We start from the raw sequence: 26,642 nt of genomic DNA, 5'->3' as shown, positions 1-26,642 counted from the left end.
TGCAGAATTGTCCAAGTTTCAAGTCCAGGCCAGGTGGCGCCTTCTCACAGGTTCAGGTCCACTGCATCAGCCTATAAAGCTGACACATCACAGTCAAAAAGAGAGGGATCCAATCAATTGCAAAATTCACAAAAAAATCATAAAAAATTGAGAGAAGAAAAATCTTCTCTCTCTTCTCTTCTCCCTAACCGTATCCACCTCTAACCTCCATAACAAACTTTTTCCACCACCTCTAACCTCCATAACAAACTCATCACCAGCCTAACAACTTCAACAACCACCACTCTCCCACCGTAACAGACCACCACTTCTCTACCCTAACTAATTTCTTCCACCGCCATTACTACCTACCTCCACCGTGAACCACCACTGGTTCATACAAATCCACCGTCCTCCACCACTAAAAAACTCACCGAGTTCAAATTCAACACATGAATCCAAACCGTAATCACGATGACGGCTTCAAATATCCCCAATATATCACGACAGAAACCGAGCTCAGCACACATTCAACAGTAAAGAAAAAGAAGAATCAGAAACGAGTTTGACAGAGAGAAGAAGAAGGAGAATAAGAAACTCTCTCCGATTTATTTTCGGAATCAAAGAAACATTGAAGTTTTCCCTCGTAATTCGGTGCCTTCTCCGTTTAATCTTGAGGTAAATTCGTCGTTTCTTTTCTCTACATTTTGTTTGAGTTTTGTTCGAATCAAAATCTGTAGATCTAGGACTTATGTGAGGTTTGCTCGAAAAACTAGTCCCGGATTTGAACGGAGAAGGCGAAGACGAAGCTTTCTGTGTAAAGATTTTAAAAAAGGGATAAAAAAAAGGGTGCTCCGGTGCGGCGGCGCTACGGCCAACCACCGCACCGGAGCATATTCCGGTTGTCTTCCCCGTTCATCCTCCGGTGACAAGTTTCTAGAGAGAGAAGGAGAGTTCTTCGTTTAAGTGAGAGAAAGCAAAGTGTAGAATGAGTAGAAAAACCGGTTTATAGGCTTATATAGGCTTAGGATTGGATCGGTTCAACCCATGCCTGCTCCAAACCCGGACCATTCCCCTTCTTAGGCCCGTTTTCCCTGTGTTGTGGATCTGCATGTTGTGCCTGCTTTTTGCACCTCCTATTTTCTTGCTGTGTTGATGAAAGTTACTGTTTACACCCCCTGTTTGATTGATTTTTGTACTAAAATTTTCTAAAAATTTGCAATGCTTTTCTTGTTAATTCTAGTTGTTTTATGCATTAGTACATGATTAATTTGGATCTAAAAATGTGGGAAATGTATTGATTTCTTTGTTGATCCAATAATGTTCATTTTCGTTAAAGTGTTGTAAAAGAACTCCAAATTAATCATGCACTTCTTGCATAGTTTTTCTTGTGTGTTTCTTGAATTTGTGCATGCTGAATTTTACCTCCAAAACATGAAAAATGTATGTGAATTTCATTCTTGTTTGTTTGTTAAGTTTGTACTTGAATCTTGATTAAAATGTAGAAATAAATATGATAAATATGCATATATAAATCATTTTGAGTATTGTGAGATATTAGTCCTTTTGATTCTTGTATCATGACTAAAAAGATTTGGCTATGATATTAGGACCATTGAATTAATATTTTTACAAGATTCATGGTGAATTATTTTAAGCATATTGTTATGTCAATTTTTTTTTTGCATTTTAATCTTTCCTTGGTTCTTGATAATTTCTTGTGTTCAAAATGTGTCCAAATGCATGTTCATGGTTTTTGATTACTTGTATGCCTTTGCCTCTTTTTTCTATGATTTTATCCTTCCAAAATGTCTAAAAAGGTCAAGTTTCAATGTGTTTTGCTTGTTATATCGCACTTGTTATATTTGGTTGATACTTGGTTGATTTTTTTTCTATATTGTGCTACTAACCCCTTTGTTCCATGTTTCATATATCATAAGCATTCCATACCTCATCTCACCCTTTCACTTTTATTTTTCTTGCATTTTATGATGCGAGATTAAGTTCTCGCAAGGGAAGTAGTGTGTATTTAGGCCAATGATGTAAAAGGACAATGGACTCTAATGATGTACACCGACACAAGCACCGACACATGCACACACATCACATGGATACTTTAGATGTATGTTTAGGGTATGCATGTTTTAGATGTATGTTTAGGGAATGTATGCTTAGATGTATGTTTAGGAACTTCGAAACTTAGACAAAAATTCTTTTTTCCAAAAAATATGAACAAATTCACTCAAATAATTTTCCAAAGAAACCTTGAGATCAAAATCCCATTGAATTTTCCCTTTATTTTCTTAAACAAAAACCTTAATGAACTTTAATCATACTTAGACTTTTTTGCAAAATGATTAATTCCACCTCATATTTTCAAAATCTTATGCCCTTGAGGCCTCCCTCTCTTATTCTTCAAAATTCCATTTTCAAAATTAAAATCAACCAACAAAAACAAAAAACATTTTTTGGAAGAGAACTACATGGAGTTTGATCCCTCAAAAGGGTATGTAGACAAGAGGTCAAAACCTCTCCAAATCCAATAAAACAAAAATTTGAACACATTCTTCTCCCTCCAATTCTTAACCTAGCAAACCCTTAGGTGTATATAACATTTTCAAATAGCATTTAAAAATAAAGCGCGCACGTAGAAAGTAAAGACGGTTCCTATAGGATACTATAGTCGTTATGGGTGCCTAACACCTTCCCATAACGAAAACAACTCCCGAACCTCGATTCTCAAGGGTTTTTCTTGTTTTTCCCTTCCCAAGAAAAAATGAGATATCAAAGGTTAAAAAGGTTCAAACTTAATCAATGTTTGACACCCGGAAAACCAAGATAAAACAGTTATATGTATGCTTTGCAATTTTATCCAAAAATGATGATATGAGGTGTTGTTGTGATGAATTGTTGATGAATTCATGATGATTAGTTGCTGTTGTTGTTGAGAGAGGTTGTTGTTTATGATTAAAACCTTGGGTAATCATAATTGTGGAGTTTGTTATGACTTCGTGTGGTTTTTTGAAGTTTTGATGAAAAATGGGTCAAATGATGATTTTTGTTAAGAGAATGTTTCGGGGCAAATTTTATATGGATTTGAGTGTCTTTTCATGTTTAGAAATGTTTAAACAAACTTTGGGATCAAATTTGGGCATTGGGGAGTCAAAATTGGGGTTTTGGGGTGAAAATGGCTCTATTTCCCGAAACTACTGTCATAACTCACAACCGTACTCGCAATTGCGAGTTGGATGCGAGCAACATGGGCTCCCTGGAGCCAACTCGCAATGGCGAGTGAAGTTACTCGTAGTTGCGAGTTATACAGAGCAGTACCCCCTGTTTCGCATTCTTTCATCTTTTTCCCTCGTTTCTGTCGTGAACTGGTTAAGTTATGATGTTTAAGATGATGAATGATTATGATGTTTAAGATGATGAATGATTATGAAGTTGTTTATGATGAATGATTATGAAGTTGTTTATGATGATTGATTATGAAGTTGTTTATGATGATGATGTTATGTTGATGCTATAATGATAATTATTATGATAAGTTGATGATATGATGCTATATGATTTATGATATGATGTCTATGTTTATTAAATGATGATATGTGATGATGTTATGATTATTATTGATGATATGTGAAGAAGATATATGATGTTACGATTAAGATGATATACGATGCTTGTGATTAATATTTGATGATATGTGAAGACTGTTTATGAATAATATTGATGATATGTGATGATTGTTTGCGATTAGTATGTGATGATATGTGATGATTGTTTGCGATTATTAATTGATGATATTTGATGATGCTTTTATGAATATATTTATGATGATATATGAAGACGTTTATGTTTGTACTTATGATTCTATAAGATGATGTTTTATGATTATATTTATTAAGATATTATTATGTTTATGATTGTATTTTTGATGATGTATGATGAAGTTTATGACTAATGTAGGAAGATTAATGATGCTAGTTAATGAAGTTTAAGATGTTAGATATAATTGTTGAATTATATGCCTAATATTATTGTTTTGTGAAATCTCAACCCTTCTGCTTGAAAATGTTGCTCTTCGTATGGTTAACTTGCATGTAACCAAGATTAGTTGCGATCGTGAGTGGACGCCTCCCAAGTGTGTGTCTTTAGGTGCTCTGATACGTAACGGGATGGGATTATGTCTTTACTTTCTATTCCTTACGTATTACTTTATGAATCTTTCAAGAATTGATGTTGAACTAAGTTTTATGAGATTTTATATTGAGGACCTTGTGCCAAAGATTATTTAAGTTGTCAAACTATTCCGCTGCGAAGTTTTAAATATTATGTTGTTGAACGTTTTGAAGGATAAATTATTATTTATTCCGTTTATGATTTTTAAGAAATGTGACATTCCGTTTTATGATGAAAAACTCTGATTTTATTTATGAAATTTTTACGTTGGGAAAACGGGGTGTTACTATTGGTATCAGAGCAGGTCGGTCTGTTCGGCCAAGTAGATGAGTCGTTGTGTCGTGTGACGGTAGAATACTGTCGTTGTGTTTTCTATTTAATGGCTATGTTTTATTATGTGATCATGTTTAACTGACTAACCTTAATGTGGTTTTTGTGTAATGTTTGAAGTTACTATTTTGTTTAAGATATTAAAGTAATAATTAAATTCATTTTTCTTTTGTGCTTTGAATTTCGAGGATGAAATTCTTTTAAGGGGGTAGAGTTGTAACGTCCGTTTCGATTATTTAATTATTTTAATGAGTTTTAGAATATATTTATATGATTAGTGTGATTTATAAGATTTATGTGATTTATATGATTTTAGAGAAATTTATGAGATGTTGTGACTTATTTTATTGTTTAATTAAATACGATTCGAAAATAAAATAAATATTAAGTTGTGGGGTTATTTTGTGGAGAAATATATATGTTATTTGGTGCAGAAATATATATGTTATTTGGTGTAGAAATATATTTGTTATTTTGTGTGGAAATATATATGTTATTTGGTGCAGAAATATATTTGTTATTTTGTGTGGAAATATATATGTTATCTGGTGTAGAAATATATTTGTTATTCAGTGAAGAGGTGTATTTGTTATTTGGTGTTAAAATATTATATACATATATATTTTGATGAAATATGCTATTATGTGTTATTTGGTGTATTAATATTATTAAGTGGGACAGATATATATTTAATTTAGAAATAAATAAGATTATGAGGAAAAGAGTAATTTTGAGGTGTAAGAGAAATTAGATGAAGGGTTATAAATAAGAGAAGTTAGGTTTAGAAAGACATAGAACGTACCATCAGTTTTTGGATAAAACAAGGTTTAGAGAGACGAGAAGAGAAGAGAAGACAAAGAGAAGAGAGAAGAGGTTGTAATATCCCGCCTGACTTAATCGGTATATTACCCGTTGACCGTGTCAGATGAATTTAATTCATGAAAAGTAAGTTAATGGAAATATTTTATGATATGTCAGCTTTATACGGGAAAAGTATCAGAGTCGTTTTAAACACGCATTAACCAAGGGTAATATGGTAATTTTATGTGGGAAGGATATTTATTTGGTAAGACACCCAAAATATCTCATTTGCAATCTTCTTTCTCTCTCTAAGTTGAAGTAAGCAATTCTCTCTTCTTTCTCTCTTCTCCCACACGTCCTCTTCCTCTCTTCTCTCTACCAAATCTTCCCAAATCTTCATCCTCTCATGGCAAGTTTTTGGATTATGTTTCCTCAAGATCTCTTAAGTTAAGGAAAGCTTGAATTTGGTTTAATTTCTCTACTTCTCCTCTCCTTCAAGAAGTTAGGGTTTTGGTAGTTTGGGAGTTAAACATGAAGTTGTGCTTGAAGTGGTTCCTTTGTGATTAAAGAAGGTAAATAGATGATGTTTAGAGGTTGGGTTGAAGAACTAAAGTGTGGATTGTGATTCTTGGAGTTTTGGAATCAAGGAGGCAAGTTAAGGTTTGTTTGATGGTAAGCTTCCAAAACTTATTCTTTTATGATCACTTGAGATTAAGGAAGTGTGTATTGTGTTTAATTCTTCTCTTTTCTCCTCTTGAAGAAGTGTTTGGAAAAACTAGGGTTTGGTGTATGGTGAAGGTGAATCCTATTTGGTGGAAGATGTGGTTTCCATATGATCAAGGTATTAACAATAAGTTTGAATGGATAAATATTTCTATCCTTCCTCACCAAGAATTCCTTTTGACATTATGTTTTGAATATGTGTTTTGAGGGTAATGTTGAAGAATGGTTTTGAGCTTGGAATGGTGTCTTGAATTGCAAGAAAAGGATGATAGGTTTTAATGGTATGAGCAAGGAAGCAAAGGGAGCAAAACTAAGGTTTTGGGCATGTTTGAGCTTGGAGCTTGGAGTTGCTTCAAGACAGTGTTTAGGTGAGTTCCATAGATAGACTACCCACCCTTTGGGATTATAATTATGCCATGTATGTATATTATGAGTAATATTAAATTCTAGGGTTCAAGTGTTAGACTAGTTGCCCCTTTTTATGCCATGCTTGCTATACGTGTTAATACTTGCCGTATGAATGTTTTGTGAGTTCCCAATGATCAAATATGTTCCAAAACACATAGAGACACTTGGTTTGAGGTTTTTGTGTCAAAAATACCATTTTTAAGTGTTCTGGACTGTCCTAACTCGCCACGGCGAGCTAATACTCGCCATGGCGAGCTAGAACTGCGAATGGGGGGTTTTGCTCGCCCCCAACTCGCCACGGCGAGTTACCACTCGCCTCCCCAGCAGAACCACTCGCCTAGGCGAGTAAGACAGTGAAAAATCTCACTGTTTTGCTTGCTTCAGGCAGGCAAGGGGATTCGCGACGCGGTTTTCTCCGTGGTGTCTTTTTACGAATGTAAACCCCTCGAACCAAGGTCCTAAATGATAATCAAGGAAAGCAAGATTTTTATGTTAAAGAGGCAAGTATTATACATGTTAGTAAGGCATGGTATACGAGAGAAACATGTTATGAATCGGGTAGTAAATTATCCTTTAAGCAAGGGAAAACTAGAGCCTCGACCTAGTAGTCGAGAAATAGCATGTTAGCAAGAATCCCTAGATGATAAGACGCGAAGAAGGATATCCTTGCACATGATTAAGTAAGATATAGCAAGTATGATAAGATGTGGTTTGAATAGTTAATCACTCCACCATGATTAATGTAATGTAGGTGCCATGTCTCTTGCAATCCATGAAGGTATGGATTCAAGGGGTTCTCATGATGGGAACGGGGAAGGCTCCGTAAGGGGATCGCACGACACTGAGGGAGTCCGATGTACGTACATCGGTTATGATGGGATTGTACTCGGGGTTACTCCACCCGGGACTTTCCGTAAAATGAACCAAGATGATAATGTTTGTTCAACGCTAACATAATAAATGAACTTATGTACGACATGTATGTTATGAATATGTATATATGTATGATGATGTTATGCTCGTGAAGAGTCCATGTATGATTATGTAAGAATGATTCCATGCACGTTATGTTATAGAACAAGAGCACTAGATGCTACATGATAAGTACAAGGCATGGATTAGAGCAAGTAAAGAACATGATACCGTTGACGATCTTAGGTTTCCCCTAATAGTCCGGTTTAAAGCCGTGTCATGATTATGTTATGTTTAGGCCTCGATACATAGAGTGTATTCTTGGCAACGCGGTTCTAGGTTCCCCTCAACCGCCATGACACGTATAGGAAGTGAAGCCTATAACAAGTGAGATAAGACTATGACGGCTCTAGTATGCACTACCGTCTAAGTATGCAAGTCCCCACACACGTATAATCAACCGTCAGGTTGTAATGTAGACACGTGGTGACCGTAGGTTTCCCCTTGAGGTTGCCTATAGCCTAGGATGTAGGGGAACTCACTGAGACATTATGTCTCATCCCAATCCTTATTTGTTTCAGATAAGCAGGATGTTTATGCATGTTCGGAGCCGGATGGATACTACTTCAAGGGTTCGTTCGTAAAGTTGCAGGACGTTATGGATATCAAGGATGTAATTTTATGTATGGATGAGTTGTGATGTATTATTATTTATACGAACGTAACTTGTTGTAAATATTATTCATTCGAAGTTTTAATTGTTGTATATTTTAATGTATCCAGTACTAATATTAACGCACGTGCCAGACTTTCTAGATACGTCTGGTATGGGTGTTACATTTGGTATCAGAGCTGGTCGATTCAGACTGTGCCATGGGTCATTAAATTACAACTAAGGTAGTGGGACCGTTGGGTTCCGGGTAAATGTTCTAGTTGTTGTTGTTAGTTGAGCCTGATCAACTCAATTTAGCATTCAACGATTAGAATGGATGCCTGAGAGCTGAATAGGACCCAGGAGGAACGAAGTATGTGATGAAGAAGTTCGATCGTGCCGGAAGGTGGCCGGTGAACAAAGCAAGTAGAAGTGTGAATCCTCCGGGAATGTCAGAACAAGGTTACAAGATAGTGAGAAGTCGACGTATGTTGACGGAGTCAGCAGGGCTCTCAGGAATAATGATATATGAATGAAGTTAAGGATATGTATGTTCAGAAAAGTTATGTAAGTGGCAACGTGAAGAGGTAAGCTATTCGTAGTGGAGGAAATTAAGGCAGGTTAAAGCCTCTCTAGTGTCTTTTGGATACTTTAGAAAGCAAAGTGACAACTTTTAGGGACTTTGATGAAAATACTATTAACTACTAGTATGAATGATCTAATGTATAAAAAAAGGGAAATGTTAACTTGTGCCCTTAAGGCACAAGATAAGGAACTCAACATAGTAACTTTTTTGTTGGAATGTGTGCATTCAATTTAATTTTTAAATTTATAATAAATAGAATGCACAAAAATTGAGGAAATATTTCTACTTTTGATTCCGTGACCCATAAAAAAATGAAAATAAGAACTTGATATTGAAAATGTTATATGTAAGGTAGAAGGATACCTCGAAAAATAGAGTATCTAAGAATGTTAAATACGGTGTAGTAGTGAGTGGGGCGCCACTTTCCGCTTTTAAGCGTATTACACCGATAGACAATTCCTTCCGTGCATACTCACACTTGGAGGAATTGGATGACAAGACAACCATATGAAGCGCGTTTGGCCATACTTTTTTGAGGTCAAAAAGTTACTTTGATAATAAAGTTGTAAATTAAAACTTTAAAGTTAAAGTTAAAGTCGTATGGTATTTGCTGTTTTTCCAACTTAATTAGTAAAACTTTTTAAGGTTGTCTAATATAGACCTCTCAAAAATAGTACCAAGATGGACATTTACAATTTATAGATGTTAAAAAAAAATTATAGTAAAGCATAAATTTTTTGATAATAAAAAAACTGAAAATAAAAATAAAATTTTATTAAAGTTTGCTAAAAATATGACGGTCTATTGTTGGACCGGATACATATTAGACAAACTCTTTTTTTTTAATATATATTTTCATTGAAAGTCTTGATCTTAATTGATAAAGGAAAAGATATGAATTTTGCATATGTGATAAATAAAAGTTCATAAATAATTTTATTAAACACATACAAAATATTTTAAAAGAGTAATTATTTGAAGAGAATTCAATAATATATTATCTATAAATATAATAATAATACCCTGTAACATATTTAACCATTTTGATAATTAATATTTTGATAATATCTGGTCAAAAAATTAGATAGCCTAACATAACATGTATATAGTACTATAATATTTTCCTCAAAAGAAATTAGATAGTTTTTTTTAGTTATATACATACGTTGCTATTGAAATTATTATTAGAAAATAAAAACGTTGGCCATTGGGTCTGGCTATGCGATAGCATTTTTAATTAATATAAAAATTAAAAAATAAATCTAAAATATTTAATGCTTGGAGCTGGGTGGGAACCAGCAAGACTTGAAATGAGGTACACAATAAATAATAAAATAAAAGTAAAAATGTTCCATGTAGGTATCGAATGGTGAACCAAATATGTAAAATGCCGTGTAAGTAGTTTTGAAGTTGATTTCAACACCTTATTTTCAAAGTCACTTCTATGTGGTTTTCTTCCTTACAAATAACTTACTTCTTTTAGAAAGAGCTTTATTGAAATTGTGTTTGGCCCTACTTCTCCTTAGAAGTGGAAGATAAGTAGAAAATAAGGAGGGCCAAACATGCTCGAAATATCAACATATATCTTGGGATAAAAGAACGTTGAAATTATGCAATGTAAAACTAAATACACATTAGAATAGTTATAATGTGATTGTTAAGAATCCAGGTAATATTATTAATGGTAATTTATTGTGTGTATTTTATGGTTATAGATAAAGAACTCATTGAAATATAATCTCATAGTTTAGTTTATGTTTACAGATGGGCCGCTGAACAAAGGTAAGGATAAGGCTAGGTGAGGATGTACTGATTGTGAATGCTATTTTGTATCTTATTTTGAGACAAGTACATGAGCATGTGATGTTATAATATTAAGTGCTTATGTAATTACCGTATCAAGTTTAAACACTTTGTATTATGTACTAACTTATAATTTATAGGCTTTTATATGTGTTTAGTCTCTGCAAATAGGGGTCATTTTAAAAATGGTCCCTGTATTCCTTAATCTTCGCATTTTGTCCTGCCAAAATTTAATCACTTAAAAATTGGTCCCTCAGCTCACCGTCAGGTCACTGTAATGACAAACGTGAAATTACAAAAATACCCCATGTGATTTGGCAGTGATATTAAGTGGGGAGAGGGAAGAAATTTTAAGTGATTAAATTTTGGCAGGGCAAAATGTCAGGATTAAGGAATACAGGGACCAATTTTTTAATGACCCCTATTTGCAGGGACTAAACACATATAAAAGCCTAATTGAGCAGGGACTAAACACATATAAAAACCTTATTGATAATACATGATGTTATATTTTTATAAACAAAAAGGAAAATCAAATTGACATGAAAATAAAAGGAGAAGTGGCAGAATTTTTAAAGGATACGAATGGTGTAGCAACAGTGACAATTACATATGGTCTCATTTGGTCACAATTGTTCTGTATGTGAAATTCCACACCATCCACTTAGGTTTGCATGCGTCCTTTTTCTTCATAAAACTAATTTTAATTTATAGTCAGATAATTCGCAATTTGTGTTGATACACGGTACGGATTTGCGATACGTATGATAAAAGTTTTTTTTTTTATGTATAGAAATATAGAGTTTCGATACACGTCAGTCCGTAGTACTAATACCAGCTAATTAAGTAGATCTAGTAAGCTATCAATAAATATTTACATCCCAATGTGAGTTTTTCCCACATTTCAACGTTATATCTTAAAAGTCGCAGCAAAATTTTAGAAGGGCTAAAGCAAAAAAAGTTGAAATATTTATAGAAACCAAAAATATATTTAACCCTTTAATTAATTAATTAAATTTATTTATTAATAGTCCAAACAAGTAGAAGGATTATGCAAGAAAATAGTGCCCACTTCCCAAAACCTTTGTTTATATTTACTTTTCTTTCACTTTTTTCTCCAAAGATTTTCCTGCAAAATTTATTTTCTCCACCGAAGATTTTCTATTCTCTTTTACCTTCCACTCAACCTTTTTTTTTTGGATCTTCACCAACTAGTATCGGTCGTCGGTTTCCATGAATTGGAAGGAATTTGTGTGAAACAAGTTGTAAGAGTACCACGAACCGGTACGCGCGTATCAATTCGTAGTTTGTCAAGAAAATTGTGACTTTTTTTTTAAGGAAGAAAATTTTGTGACTTTAAAAACGAAAAAAAAATCCTAACTTAGCATGTATTTTTAATTTGGCTTGGATTTATGTAAGAATGTGTATAACAGGTTAAATATGAATAAAAATAATTGAATATGTGTCTATGTAAAGCAGGGATGACTTTAAATTTTGAGTCAATGATATGAATGTTTTCGTCTTGCTATCAAAACACCTATATTTACCCTTAAAAGTTTCACACTGTTGAGCCATAATCAAGAATGGAGGATTAAAGTTGATTATAATAATTAGAAAAGTTTTTAGTAGGGAGTGGCCCACTTAAGATGCATTCATTGCTAAGACAATAGCTAGGTACACCTATTTAATATATTTAATTCTTGATTTGCCTCTTTAAGACCATGCGACATCCATCTTCCATCAAGTAGTACAAAGCTGAAAGCCCAGCCCACATATACCTTCCTCATATAATACAAGATTTTGTTAAATAATAGTAGTTTAATTCAAGATACATCCAATATAGTAAAAAATGGTCAAATCATTATAAGATACTACATTTAATATAATATTGAGCAGAATATAATAATAATATTCTTACATCTATATATAATACTCAGTCACTAATCATTTTCACACTATAAAAATTTCTCATCCTTCATCAAACAGAGTAATCCATAATTTTTTGACATTATCTTGCCAAGGATTTTCCCAAAAATCTTGAATGAATATGAAGAAGCTAATCCAAATGCCATAGGAAGATTGCATCAGTCATCATTCCTACAATAGAGATAAATGTGCATCAAGGACATCAAGTGTGTAGAGGAAAGTAAAGATTGGACCCATTGCATTTGATGAACAAATAACCCAACTAAAGTAGTCTGCAGAAGGTGGAGTACGAACACTATCCATCAACCAAGGTGCAATTTATTTAACATAAAGAATGTAGATACTAACACTACACGTTATCCATTTTGTACCTTAGAAGGTGGAGTACGAACACTATCCATCAACCTAGGTGAGTATTTTTTTTTTTTTCATTTTACATGTTGTTGTAGTTGTAGTAGTTGTATAAGTTTGAATGTTGGTTTTGTATTAATAACTGGTACCTGATGTTATTTTTTTCACTGTCTTTATCAGTGTACAAGTGTAAGGCACACATGCCTGAGTCTTCCAATGTCAATCGAAATTCTGTCCAACCTCCAATTTGTAGTAAGCAAAGATCGTGATGCAGGTACCATGAAAGATTAGATATGAGCTCTTGCCATGAAATGACTTGCTCTTTCTACAACTTAAAAAAAAATGAAAGTATTGGCAAGATTGCTTACTACATCTAACTACACTATTTAACCTATTTAACATCTTCATTTTCTGATTTTCGCATATTCAAAGCTCTTCATCAAATATCAGATATACATCAAATTTCAATTATCATCCTATTCATTTTTGAAGATGGAAGCCCGTATTATGAAGGCATATGATAGATCCTCTCTCAATTGACAAGTTTAAGGTATAACATCTTTTTTGGACAGAATGGACAGAAACTGTTAACTCTCTCTTGGAGATTGATTTCACATTTCTCTTTTTTCCTACATGTTTCCTCCCCCGAATAACCAAATCACCTAAGACAATACTCTACCATCTTTTCTACATTAAGAGTTACCTCTATTTCATCTCTTAATAATTATATTTCTAATTATACTTTTAACACTTTATTGTCCTATGTGCAAAGACTCATCATTCATAACATTCTTAGTGCAAAACCGAGTTATATGGCTAAATATGCATGTGTGTGTGCGTGTATGCGTATATAATTCAGTGCAAAAACATGACATGCATTATCCTGTTCTCCATAAAACAATCAAAAACCATATGCAAGCTAAAAATAATAAACTTTCTTTAAATTCGTAAGAACAGCTTAAAGTTGAATGATAAAGTGAATGAATGAGAGAGAACTCAAGATGAAAGCCAATATTTTGTTTATCTAAACAAGAGATCAAGTTTTACACAATTGTTTTCATTTTTTTACTTACAGTGATACTGTGTATTTGGACAGCAACCCAACACAGTTTCTCAAAGTGTTTAGATAGCAGCCAGGCAAGCATGGAAGCAAGCATGTCAACAGGAACATGATCACCTGCAAATTTAATATAGATTAAGAAAGTATTATCAGCCATAAGATGTCTCCAGAAATTATGATTTAAACATGATACTAAATATGTATCTAAAATAAAATTAATTTTTCAACAAGCAATTATAACATACGACGTTAACATCTTACTTATCTTTGTAATACAAGCAGCACAAAGCCAAGAGCAAAACAAGTATAGTATTAACAAGACTTTTAAAAAACAAAAGCAGCACAAAGCCATATATCAAAACAAATCAAAAAGCATATCAAGTTATTCACAAGTTCTATTTGTCTTTATAATTTTCTTGAAGACCAAAAAATCTCAATTGATAAAACGATTTCTACTTAAATCAAGTACAACTTAGATACGCATATTAATGGAAAAAAAGAGAAGTAAAAGGTTTGAAATGAAAAATGGTTACTTTGAACACAAGGAATTAACCCAACTGAAATTTACAAAGGAATTAGAATATTCAACATGTCATATCGTAGGTTTAACCATTTCTCCCACATCAAAAAAAAAAAAAAGCAAAAAAAAAATTCTTCAAGAATATCGCAACAACGAATAGAAAAAAAAAAAACTTAATATGAGGGTAAATCATTATCATAAATACATACTAATTCATTTCCAAGTTCAATGACAGTATCTTGATAGCTACTCTCCGTGCAAGGACTACTTCCACAAAAACACCCACCCTCTTGAACTTTGTCTCATTATTTGTCCTCATTCGTATTTGATAACCTGCTAAAAGTTTCACAAAACAAAATTTAGAAATACTCATGGTAAAAAATTGTAAATGTTTTTAGCCAAAAGTAATTGAAAATAACACAACAAGATTTTTACCTCATGAAAGTACTTCACTTAAATTGTCGAGGTCAAAAAACTCTTCATGAATGGCAAGCGCATCTACCAAAACAATATGATCTGGCATGTCGTAATCAGATCTGGCATGAATTTATTGATTGAACAAGAGTTTGCATGTCATATTTATATACAAATGGTGTTGTATTGCAAGCTACAATGCACTAACTAATTAACAGCTAATGACTATTAAAATATTGTATGGTACTTACAGTTTAGGAAAAACACAATGAACTACACACACACACACACACACACCATGAATGACACAGTGGACAAAATGGTGATCTTCCTAGCAAAGCGAGATGGCATAGATAAGCTTGTGAGGACATTCCAATATGTTTCCAAGCTTACAAACCCTGGAAGCCACTCACCTAGATATATCCTAGAGGTTCACAAGCCAATTAGTTAAGTATAAAATTCAACCCTAACTACATAACCTAAATTGAATCAAGCATAAAGAAATACATTTCATCAACAAAAAAGTATGAAATGCATACAGTGAATAACTCAGTTTTCCACCTACCATTATTTTCATTCTACAGATTTATTAAAAAAAAAAATTGAAGATTAAATCAATTTTTCGATGCCTCTCAAATATCCAATAACAAACCAAAATACAAGTCAGTCAGTAAAACTTGCAAATCATAAGGTTGTTTTTAATATTTTCATACCTAAATCACACCAAAAGTTATATCTAAGTCAGTGACTAACCAAAGTTTGATATCATTACTTTTTCTTACTAATAAAATTTTCACCTTTTTTTCCCTTTCTATTATATATTGTAGTGTTACATAACCCAATAATACTCATAGATTGATTAAGGCATTGAGTGTCATGTAATGTACACTCTTTTTTCTTCAGCGTTCTGTCTCTGGAACATCAATTGTGCCAAGAACAATATCAAAAGCTTTATCTTTATAGCCAATCCATAATCATGTTACAGAACGAATAAATCAGACACATTATACTCTTTTACAATTTTAAAAAACTAGAAAATAAATTTTGAAATAGAGGTTACTTTTTTTATTGATGGATTATCCTTTCCCTTCAAATTCAAAAATCAGTGAAGACACAACATAAATTCATCAAGAATGTGTTTTAAAGTGACCCTTTGAGTAAAAAATCTACACTACTAGAAGATTAAACGGGGTTGAGACTGTGTTACAAACAAATTTACACTTAAAAAAAAAATTAGTAGAAAAAAAATATTTTCTGAAATAAAAAATATATACATACTACTTTTCTACAATGAAACAAAAAAAAATCCGCATGAAAAATCTACAGATAAATGAAGATGATACTTTGCATTAGACAAATTTAACATTTTTTAAAAAATAAATAAAAAACGATACATCTACAAAAATTAGGGAAATGGAAACACAAAACCTAAAATTAAGCAAATATAGTCAACACCTTTATATTTGTTGTCAACGGTGGTGACGGTAACGAAGACCAAAGTTGATGAAGACCGAAATAGAGTAAGAAGAATATTAAATCATAACTGACGGTGGCGGTGATTCGGACACGGTGGTTGCCGGAGGCGACGGTGCCCAGATCGTGAAATAAAACAATTGGCAGAGAGTTCATTTTAAGGGGATCGCAGATCAATACTCAAATCCACTAAAAATAGTTTGGAGGTTGTCTGAAATGGTGTTTTTTATGATGTTGATCTTGCAGTTAACTAAGGGAGGCCACAAAGGAAGAAGTGTGGCTGCTAGGGTTTGAAGGAGTGAGGAGAGATGAATAAATCAGTTAATGGTAAAAAAAACGTTGAATGGGTGAAAATATTTCTTTAAAAAAACTAAATAATAAAATGGATGAAATTTTATTAGAAAAGTGAGAGGTGCTGAGTGTCTAATCTATCGAAGTCTCGAGAACAAGGGGAAAAAAAGTACTACTATCTTTTTTTGGTTACAACAATGCTTTGTTTATATCATTACTATCACTATAATATTTTTTTTTATTTTTTTTTGAGAGAAATATTTTTTTTTATTTATAATCGCCATTTTCCCATGTTTATAGGTCTGAGCACGAGTCTAGATAATACCCGTAAATTTAAATAGGTACGGACACGGGTAAGGGTACTATACTGCCCAGTCCCGCAATTTCGCATATACATATTTATATAATATCATAAATAATTTATTTACTTTTGGTGAATGATTAATTTACTTAATACAGTAACAACTTCATCATGCCGATGTGCAATTTTTTAGGGATATTTTGGATGTTTTTTATTTGACTAAATACTACGATTCGTAACATTTTATGAGTTAATTTTAAAAAATTTGGATCATAGTTTTATTTCAATTGTGATGTTTTTATCGTCTTTTCATATTTGAAGTGTTGGTAATGGGTGTGGGTATGGACACTTAGGTACCTATAGGGTATGAGGAATGACACAAAGCTATTGCCCACTATGGTACGGGTACGGGTATTTTTTACAAATGCGGGTATGGGGAAGGGCACTTTGGTACCCTATCAATCGACATCCTTACATGTTTTTGTTGAAAAAAAATCACTATAAAAATGTTTTTTAAAAAATCACTATAATAAAAAAAATGGAAATGATGTATTATAAGATATGTACCAAAAAAAAATATCTAAAATAAATAAATAAATAAATACTTTTGATTCATAAGTGTAGTTCAATTTGCAATTATCAGAGATATTATGTGCAAAGTCTTGGGTTGGAGCACTGATTCCTCATTTCTCCACGCGTGATGTGTGTGAATCCAACCACTAGACTGCTCGACCAAAAAATAATAATTTAACCCTCCAATTCTAAAAAACGATCTCCACTAATTCAGAGTTTGACTAAAAGGTAATTAAAGTTCAATTATAAAAAGATGGCTACTAAGGAAGGTTTTATCTAAAAATAAATTAAATTAGGAGTTAATTGTTGGTAAATTTTAGAATTGCCTACATGAAAAGCTAATTTGGGAAACGATATTACTATGTCTTGGGAGATTTTCTAATTCAAAAATATTTAACTAAGTGTTTGTTTGGTTAAGTGTTTTATGCTGTTAAAGAATGTTACGGAAAAATGGAAAGGAGACGCAGCAAGAGAGAGGAAAAAGATTTCATTTGATGGTTTTTTTGTTATTTTTTTTGCTATCGTGTTGGATTATAATGTTTCTTTACATACAATTAAAAGGATAATTTAATCATTACACATTTAAAATTAATTTTTATTCAAACTATGCAAACACTAAAATTAATTTTAATTTTTTTTACTATTGTGTTGGATTAGAATGGTTTTGTCTTTTTATGCATCCACTTGCTATATCTTCCCCCAGTTCCGTATAATTTGGACCCATGCAAAAATTGGTCCAACGTGGACCAATTTTTCCCACCCTTTGATTAGATGGTTCCACAAATCTTATCATAGTCCACCAACACTAAATCAAACCTACATCACTTCCCCTCTCTGTGTTCCTCAGTAATTATATAGTATATATAGACATAATTATATTTTTTATTTGTAATTTATTTACATGCTTTATATTTAACTTATTACAATTTATAGTTTCTTTATCTATATCTAATGAAATTTTATGTTTATTATAAATAAATATGTTTATTAACAAATCTGCGTGGTATGGTATTCTCCTAATATAATTTTTGGTATTCTTTTTTAATTTTATAATTGAAACTATGGTTCCCTTACTAAATTAGTTACAAATCAATCAATGTACGGTAACTGGTCTGTTCGGTGAGGAATTGATGGAGGCAACGATGGTGGAGAGTGTTCTGGTACGGTGGCGATGAGTCTTTACGTTGGAATGGAATTTGCATGCAGGCACGTTAGCACTCCGACGCTCAAGTCAGTAGAGAAACAAATAAAATTAATAACATTTTTTTTCTTCACAAATTAATAATAACTTAAAAGGCATCATTTTGGATTTCGCCTTGAGCCTCAATATGTGTTGGGCCGGTCCTGGTCTTAGTCTGGTGGACGTTTAGTCCACGCGTCATCAATGAATTGGCCTTTTAACCGATCCAGAACAGTAACATTTGTTTTCTATGTACTGTTGTGAATTGTTGTAACTTTTGCTTTTAACTTCGTCTCAAACATGTGGTGGTTTATATTTTTCGATGCAATTTGAAGTCTATTTTGGTTATATTGGATTGTATTTTGCTGATTTTATTTTCATCCCAATCATCTTTATGACAATTAATTTTCTTAGCTAATTCGTTGAAATCCGTTGTTTGTTGTTTGGTTTGCTTTGCACATGTGCGTGAGATACATGGCTTGAATTTGGACTATATTTTATTTTCGGAGACAATATATTAGTTTTAGAATTTTAGTTTTGGATTGTTTTTGTCATGTGAGTATTGAATTAATGGTTGGATTGTTGGATGATGCGCTGCTGGGATTAATTTAAAGTCAACTAAATGAAAATTTTTAACCGTGCGACGCACGGGTTAGGTCACTAGTTGGCTACATAAAGCAATTAATTCCCTTCTGGTATTTAACTAGAGGAGAAATATTAAATTGATCACAAGTAGGGATGAGAATAGGTCAGGCCGGCCTACAGACAGGGGCGGAGCCAGTCCAGTGTGAAGGTGTGCATGTGCAGATTTTGAATTTTTCTCTCGGTAATCATAGTTTATAGGGTTAATTATGTTTCTAGTCCCTATAAAATAGAGACCTTGTAAGTTTAGTCCCTACTTAATTTTAATAGCATTTTTAGTCCCTAATTTTGTTTTTCTGCACTGAGTATTAGTCCCTACTCAATTCAAATTTGTTTAATTTATGCTTAAACTCTTAAATTTTTGAACAATTTTTTGCAGACATGTTTAGAACATTACTAAAAGTTCGTATGCAAAAAATTATTGCAAAATTTGATTTCTACATCCAGATTTTATTACTTTTTATCTTTGACTTTTGTCGTTTTAAAAAATTCATATTTAATTCATTTCATGTCAGAAAATTCTAAATTTTAGTAAACGAACCTTTCATAGTGTTCTAATCTTGTCTCAAAAAAATCGTTAAAAAATTTAAGAGTTTAAGGATAATTAATCAAACTTTGTTTTAGCAGGGACTAAAATTATAAGTAAATTTTTTTTTATAGGGACTAAAAATGCTATTAAAATTAAGTAGGGACTAAACTTACAAGGTCGCTATTTTATAGGGATTAGAAACATAATTAACCCTAGTTTATATGTATTTTGCATACCCTGACATTTTAACTTTGCACCCGCTTTGCACCCTGCTTCAAGACTCTCTCACATCAAAGTTGTTGCTGACCTGCACCCCTCTAGACTCTTTAGATATTGACACTTGTATTTTTTTAGATGCACATTGTTTTTCAGTTTTAACATTATAATAAAGACTGATTGTACCTGACTATTGCTTTTTATATTCATCCTTATCTTTTACTTTGTTTAATTGATTTGATTATATCTCTTACTTTTGCTTTTTTTATTTAATGTTTGTGTTTCATTGGTTTTTTCCCCAACTAAATGCGAAGAGCTTATTTCCAAATCCCAACTGATTCAGCCCCTACACCATTAACGTTTCTTGTGAAATTCCAACGTAAGTGATATATAATATACTGGACTTGGACAACATCTTTAAGTTTTACTTTTTGCATTTTATGTTGTTTTGTTTTCAATTTCTTTTGTCTACGAGGACTATGATTCTTAAAAAAAAAAAAAAGACTATGACCATGTTAAACATTTAAATTACTTCACCAAAATTTGAATGCTACATAATTTAATAACGTTTTTTTTGACAAATACAAAACGATATCCATTCATTCAAATCAATAGAGTACATTATTCAACACCTCTAAAAACTTAAAGGATGAATCTGCGAACAACTCACAACATCCAAGTTAATAGCATATAAAGACATAATTATGCCTACAAAAATATATGATAAAATTAAAGTGACTGGAATACCCATGACTCCAGATCTGCAACGTTGACGTCCAAATCTTTGATTGAATAATCAATTTTTCAATATGAATCAAATGAACACCGCACCAAGACGGGAAATCAAACAACGCCGCACAAGACGACGAACAACACACCGTCACACTCAGATGACGGAATCACAAAGAAAAAATCTAGATCTATGTGAAAAAATCACTTATTTAGATTGAAATAGAGAGAGAAAGATGAAGAGGGGTGATTTCATGTCAAAAAGTGATCCAAAACCACCCCTCAATGAAGAAACGGAAAGTGAAAACCTAGAGATAAAAAACTAGGGCCAATTTAATAACGTTTTTAAAAGTACAAATTTTACTAAATTTATTATAATGAGATTTTACTAAAATAAGAGACGACTTTTTGAAGCGAAAATTATTTAGGTAAAATAGTCTGCACCCCCTGGTCCAGGGTCCTGGATACGCCACTGCCTACAGGGGCCTACGACCTAGCCTACGACCGGCCAGGTCAGGCTAAGCTTTTTTTTTAAATAGAGAAGGCATAGACTTTTTTAAAAGCCTATTTATTTTAATAGGTCAGGCCACAAGCCATTCAAAAAGCCTCTTAGGCCTATTAGGCCGGTCTATTTAAGTAAATATGAATAATATTATTTATTATTATATTATATTTTGTACTCTTAATTAAAATAAAAGCGTGGTAATTTTTTCAGTAATTTAAGCTTATTAGTATTAATTAATTTTTTTGCATATTAAATGTATTATTATAAACTAGAATTGAAATATGATACAATATATAGTCAAATTCTTTAAAAACTCATGTTGATTATCAAAAATGAGTTTCATCTAATTGATATATTAGTTTGCTAGCCTATTCACACTTAGATCACATTGTTGATTTAAATATGTTCATATGAAATAGGCTTTCAAATGTTGGCTAGCAGGTCGTATCAGGCTTTCAGAAGGTCAGATTCAGGCCTAAAAAGTAAGCCTATGACAGGCCGCAAACCAGGCTTAAGCCTTCAAAAAAATTGGCAGGCCAGGCTCAGGCCTTACAAAGCCTAGCTCGGCCTAGCCTATTCCCATCCCTAATCACAAGACCAAATGTATAATGTTTAGGTATACACAATGATGCACTTATCCCCAAAATATATTTTGCTTTATTTTTTATTATTTGATCTTGTGACCATAACAAACTAGCTCTTAATTAACTAGAGGGACCTGAAATACCTAGTAACGTTGATCTCAATTAAAAAAATTAGAGGGATTTTTCTGAGAACAATTTCTTTTTTGTCATCTGAACTAGAAGGATTTTTCTGAGAATATGAAGAAAAATAAAAAATAATGGGTCTATACAATGGAATTTTGGATTTTGAGGAGCGGAATCCCGTAAGATGTTTATTCTACGGGTGTCATGATCCTTGATTTTTGTTACTGATTTTATGGGGAATTTTCGGAGCAATATGATCAAGTAGCCTGAAAACCGAATTTTTGATTAAAAACAACTAACAATGATCTAAAACAGAATGATGAGAGTTAGGAAGATTAATATTGCCCTTAAAATGACTATCTATGTTACAAACATGTTCAGAATTTGTCCTGATATAGTTTGAATTATATAATCCGAACTGCTTTTCCATTGAAAAAGGGTGGTTAGGGGGTGTTCGGATTCTATAATCCGAAAAATCAAATAATGCGCCTTATTTTTGATGTTTTCGGATTATAAAATCCAAATTGGTGAAAAACTCATTTTTTTTTTCACCCTATAACAAAGGAAAAACTCAGTTCGGGTTTTAAAATCCGAAAACCTCATGGACATTTTCGAAAGAAAAAATAGGGCGCGTGAGAAATGGGTAGGGTGGGAAAAGTAATAGTCAAAACTAAATATGCGGAATTAAACACTACATCTTATGACGCTTACTTAGAGCTGTCAATTGGATCGGCCCGACCCAGTCCGCCTTTGCCCGAAGGGCCAACACATATTAATGGACCAGAGAGGATCGGTACACTTGATTCATGGGCTTCCAAAATTGAGCCCAGCCCAATTAGTAGTGGGCTATATGACATGATGGGATTGTCCGACCCGTATTTCAAAATGTATTATTTTATTTTTTATATAAAAAAAAGATGCAATGAACAATACAACTACATTTTTTTAAAGAATAATACAACTACATATCACATAAATTATTATCCATCATATAAATTAATGTGTTTGTAAACTTAGTCAAAAGATATATAAAACACCTATTAAATCAACATCCACAAGGGATAAATTATAAATAGCATAAAAACATCAATGTAAAAATAAAGAATGTTCATCAGAACTCACAAAATGCAACTTTGAAAACGATAAAATTAATTCTTATATAATAAAACTATTTTATAAATTAAATATTTTTTCTTATTCTTAAAGGGCCGGTCTGCAAGCCCAGTGACCCAACCCAAGTTAGCCCATGTAAAATACGAAAATTGTTGATGACACATTTGAGAAGGCCGAGAACCCATATAAAATACCAAAATACCCTTCGGCAGTTAACTATCGATGATAATAGAACCGACTGCAATTAACTACCTAGGAAACTTCAGCAGTTAACTACCGCCAGTTACATCGGCAGTTAACTGCAGATGCGTGTTTATACAGGAACAGAAGCATAATTTGACTTTTTCAGTTTCATTTTTCTTCCAACTTCTCTCAAATTCTCTCCAACTCTCACCAAAGCTGTAACACCCTATTTCAATTTAAGCGATAAAACACGCGAATAAAGAATATATTTAAGAAATAGACGCTACCTCTCAACGAAATCCAAATCATCATGCATATATAAAACATCTCAACAGTCGCAGTGGATACAAATCATATATCTCCAACATATACATGCCATGGTCAAAATATATCAATACATGAAATCTCCAAAACCCGACATATGGGCAAAATCTCCACAACATAAACCAACGTCAAAATAAAAGACAAGACAACATCCTAATCAGAGCCCTAAGCTAAGACTCCAAAAACAGATAGATGAGGTAGCTCCGCTATCCTCAAGCACTCACCAAGCAAGCAACAAAACTAAACATGCACGCCGTCTACCCATTCATACAAACAGGTAGGTGGTCCACCACAGACCACTGGGGGTAAGCTTTACATCAATCATAATCAACATATGAAAACATAAGCATTCAAGGATTCATACATATCACATATACATAATCATTCTTCTTAGAATACTAGCATGACATGATTATTATCCCCCATACTTGCACCTCAAGCTATCATATTATTATCATAGCATAACAGACATATTTAATCAAGTCACCGACAGATCATTTATCAACATCATTCAATGAAAGGATTTACTCACTTTATTCCTCATTTAGCATAATTAACTCAACAAGTACAATTCATCTTTTCCAAGTTATAAGCAAGCAATCATCATTATCAAAGAATCACCACATCATATATATATATATATATATATATATATATATATATACAAATACAATTTTCACCTCATCATTATTACCAAATTAATTATGATCAAATATGTTCACCAAGTGTATAAGTACAAACAAGTGAGACATGCAATTAGAGCATAATTCAATTATTCACAACTATCAACAAAATCCACCGATGTACATATACACCAATCCACACAATCACAACATTCACCAAATTTCACCAATACACAAATTCACCAAGTCACATATTCGATTATGACACGACTCATCAATTAATCAAATGCATGCGATGTTCTAGACTCTTCTAGATGCATGCGGTACCAAATCACCTCAAGGTCGTCACCCATGATGCAACAAAAACATCATTATCACCTCAATTGGATATAAAATCGGCCACCATCAGTCATGAATGCATGAACATATGACTCGACACAATGCATATGTTCACACAAACAATTTACCACATCATCACCATCATTTTGCATACATGCATTCACCAACAATATCACCATTAAAATTAGCATGTATGAATTCACCACCAACAATCAACATTTAACATGTTCAACAAACAACATACCATAAACATATTTATCACCATTCATCTATCAAATGATCATCACCATTCATTTAACATATATGCAATCATCAGCCACATTCACAATTCAATCAACATATAATTGTCATATATACATCAATCAACATCAACTATATAATATAGTTCAACAACTTCATACACTTTCTCACAATCCAAGTAAAAGAGAAAATACAACACCTTATGATAAACATCATGTCAGACACCTAACAATCATTCACATATCTCCATTTAACCATATCAGACTATCAACTAAAGATTTGCCAAGTAATTGGACTTAAAAATTATTTCCGACAAAGTTCGTCTATCGTTTTACAACTTTAAAATAATTGAAGCAATTGAACCAAAACCAAGTAAACAAGATTCAATGCCTCAACTAAGCATACCTCTAAGCCACATATAAGTCCAGTAGAGCATACAATTACGTTTCACCGGCTAAATGCGACGAAATCAACAAAATCACAAAGTTACAACAAGTTCGTATCATTTCTCCCATATTATAAAACCAATTCGTTTTCAAAACAAAACCAAGTTAGAATCAAGCTATAATACTCTTAGAAGCTTAATTATAAATTGATTGAATAACGTTAGGTGTTTGGAATCCATTGGTATGCTTAAAAGTACACAAAAACACGAAAAACGAGGTTTCAAGGTTCTGCAGAGCTGACACGGTTGCGTCATCAGGACACACGGTCGTGTCATCCCTTACAGGGGACTCTGACAAGGTCGTGTCACCTAGACACACAATCGTGTCACCTCACCAGTACAGAAAAATGCATTTTCATGTTTTCGCGCATGAAATCTTGTTTTCAAATCCATTTTCGATTCCGTTTTCGCCAATGCATCCCTAACACTTAGACCATAGAAACTACACTTGAAAACTTAACATTTCAACTCAAAACAACTTAATCAAAACTCACCCCAAAATGATTTATTTTGCAAAAACGCTTCAAAAAACAAATTTTACTCAAAAACCCGTTTTCTTGCCAAAATGATTTCTCTCCAAAACCAAGTGATTAAAACAGAAAATCATATCATCCTAATTCATTCTAACAACTTCCTTAACTCATTCAACATCATCAAAATCAAACTTCTTCATTTTCAACCCATTTTCACAAAAGTTGCAAAATCACCACAATTCAATCACAACAATACTTTCATCAACACCCAAAGCATGAATTGATGACAACATCATTGCACAACAACAACTACATCATATAATCATGATCTCACCATCATTCAACAACCACAACATTATTTTTCATCAAATTGAGCGAAAATCAACAAGGTTTCATATAACCACAATTCAAGTATGTAAAATCAACAACAACATGTTTAGCATCAATTTCACATACCCAAAATTAAATCAAAATACAAGCACGAATTTCACCATTTAAATTCAGAATTAATCACTTTTCTCAAATAAGCACTTATGGGTGTTGGAACAAAATGTGTTTAACAATGAACCTTAAAGAGTTTTGATGATAACAAGGTATTAAAAATTGTAAATTGGACTAGCTAATATTTGTTCAAGTGTACAGGACCATAATTATAAAGTTACATCATCATTGGTTCTGAATGAGCAAATAAAGAGCAAAAGAAAATGAAGCTTAGATGATTCTGAAGGCAAAGCGCTCCTGAAGTCAAGCTGCTCCTGAAGAAATAGCGCTCCTGAAGTAAGCTGCTCCTGAAGAATAGTGCTTCTGAAGACAAGAGGTCCAGAAGCCACATCATCAGAAGCTGCGTCATCAGAAGCTGCAGAAGTCATATCATCAGAAGCTGCATCATCAGAAGCTGCATCATCAGAAGCCATTTCACCAGAAGCTGAATATCAACTGGATTTGCAAAGAATCAAGAATTGAAGAATTATCAATGCAAAAGCTGTCTATTGGATTCGAAAACACAAACAAAGGATTAGTGGAGTTTGCAACGGTCATTTCAAAGGTGTTTGAAGGCGTGTGTTTGCAATTTGGACGAAAGCGTTGACATTGTACTTTGTACGAATTGT

The 26,642-nt window shown here is 32.8% G+C and overlaps 2 long non-coding RNA genes across 11 annotated transcripts; one reads left to right on the top strand and one right to left on the bottom strand.

Annotated features, from left to right (window-relative positions):
* Positions 1–12,155: 12,155 nt before the first annotated feature.
* Positions 12,156–16,465, bottom strand: LOC146937926 (uncharacterized). Of its 9 annotated transcripts, none has more exons than XR_015031066.1 (7): positions 16,103–16,465; positions 14,899–15,071; positions 14,669–14,769; positions 14,443–14,569; positions 13,727–13,830; positions 12,803–12,984; positions 12,156–12,473 (listed from the first exon to the last, which is right to left on the bottom strand). It is a non-coding gene; the product is annotated as an uncharacterized LOC146937926 (long non-coding RNA). The 9 variants fall into 9 exon arrangements; XR_015031067.1 differs by having other exon boundaries at positions 14,443–14,566; XR_015031074.1 differs by having other exon boundaries at positions 14,443–14,566; positions 14,669–14,749.
* Positions 12,469–13,973, top strand: LOC146937927 (uncharacterized). Of its 2 annotated transcripts, none has more exons than XR_015031075.1 (4): positions 12,469–12,711; positions 12,834–12,927; positions 13,086–13,203; positions 13,750–13,973. It is a non-coding gene; the product is annotated as an uncharacterized LOC146937927 (long non-coding RNA). The 2 variants fall into 2 exon arrangements; XR_015031076.1 differs by having other exon boundaries at positions 13,729–13,973.
* Positions 16,466–26,642: the final 10,177 nt, after the last annotated feature.

Source organism: Medicago sativa, chromosome 3, assembly GCF_051527215.1.
Source record: "Medicago sativa cultivar Bolivia chromosome 3, Bolivia_mono, whole genome shotgun sequence".
Taxonomy (NCBI): domain Eukaryota; kingdom Viridiplantae; phylum Streptophyta; class Magnoliopsida; order Fabales; family Fabaceae; genus Medicago; species Medicago sativa.
Note: the sequence above shows the minus strand (reverse complement) of the source record. Positions and strands in the feature narration are given on the sequence as shown.